This window comes from Marmota marmota, unplaced genomic scaffold (genome assembly GCF_001458135.2).
Source record: "Marmota marmota marmota unplaced genomic scaffold, marMar, whole genome shotgun sequence".
In the NCBI taxonomy this organism is placed as follows: domain Eukaryota; kingdom Metazoa; phylum Chordata; class Mammalia; order Rodentia; family Sciuridae; genus Marmota; species Marmota marmota.
Window position 1 is genome coordinate 808,522 of NW_025999891.1, and position 1,893 is coordinate 810,414.

Genomic DNA, 1,893 nt, shown 5'->3' on the forward strand with positions numbered 1-1,893 from the left:
ATATATATATATATATATAAATGGTATTTGCCTTCTGAGAAAATGTCATAAAAGACATTGAGTTTTCCTCCTGGCTTTCTCTCTTGGATAACTCAGTTCAGTCTAGGGGCAAAAGTATTTTACCCCCAGATGATTCACCATGTGGTGAGGAAACTGAAGCAGCCCTATGGAAAGGTCTATATGGCAAGGAATTGAGGCCTCATGCTAACACCCATGTAAATGAGAGATGATGAAGGTGTATTCTTCAGTCCTAGTCACCTGCAGATGACTGTAGATCACGCAGACATCTTTAATAATGTGTGTGTTTTCTTTCTTTTATAAAACACCTTATTTTGTTTTTGATTGACATAATAATTACACAAATTTATGGGATACGATGTGATATTTTGATATATGTTATGCATTGTGTAATGATGCAATCAGGGTGACTAGTATGTCCATCATTTATTGGTTGTGGTAAAACATTTGAAATCCCTGTCTTCTTACCATTTTGAAATATACAGTACATTATTATTAAGTTTAGTTATCCTACTGTGCAGCAGAACAACAGAACTGATTTCCTCTTATCTAACTATAACATTGTATACATTGATCAACTCCCAAGTCCATATGTTTTTTTTTCCCCTAGTTGATATCTTGACTGCAATCTCATGAGAAATCATGAGGCAGATCACCTAATTAAGCTCCTCCCAAATTCTTAGCCCTAGAGACTATGTGAGATAATAAATGATTATGATTATTCATGTCACTATATTCTGGGGTAATTTGTTATGCAGCAATATATAACAATCAGTAATTAGACTAAATATCCAATTATAAGAAAAGATTCTTGGGCTGGGGATGTGGCTCAAGCCGTAAAGCGCTCGCCTGACATGCGCAAGGCACTGGGTTCGATCCTCAGCACCACATAAAAATAAAATAAAGATGTTGTGTCCACCAAAAACTAAAAAATAAATATTAAAAAATTCTCTCTCTCTTTAAAACAAACAAACAAACAAAGATTCTCAAAGTGGATAAAAGAAATATATGAATACATACACACACACACAAACATACATGGGTCTTATTATGTTGCCCAGGCTAGTCTTGAATTGTGGTATATTACACAATTGAAAATAAAAATTAGGGCTGGAGTTGTGGCTCTGTGGTAAAGCACTTGCCTGACGTGTGAGGCTCTGGGTTCTATCCTCAGCACTGCAATAATAATAATAATAAATAATAAATGATAATAAAAATGAAACAAAAATAAAGGTATTATATCCATCTACAGCTAAAATTTTAAATAAAATAAAATAAAAATAAAAATTAGAGGCTGGATACTGTGGTACAGGCTTGTAATCCTCGAGACTCAGCAGGCTGAGGCAAGAGGATTACAAGTTTGAGGTCAGAATGAGCTAGTTATGCCTCAAAATAAAAATAAAAAGGTCTGTGGATATTGCTTAATGGTAGAATGCAAGCTTAGCATACATGAAATCATGGGTTTCATCCCTAGCACCAAAATAAGTAAATTTAATTTCAAAGATTCAACTGTTCAGAACCTACCAGGAAAAAAAACATTTTTTTTTTGGTGGTACTGGAGATCTGGAGATTAAACCCAGATGTTCTCTACCTGGATATGAGCTACATATCTAGCCTTTTTGTTTGATTTGTTTTGCTTTGTTTTTGCAGGACTGGGGGTTAAACCTAGAAATGCTCTATCATTGAGCTTCATCTTTGGCATTATTATTATTATTATTATTATTATTATTATTATTATTTTTTTTTTTTTGTGGTGCTGGGGATTGAACCCAGGGCCTTGTGCATGTGAGGCAAGTACTCTACTAACTGAGCTACATCCTCAGCCCAGCCCTATTATTTAGACACAGGGTTCCCTAAATTGCCAGGCTGGCCTTT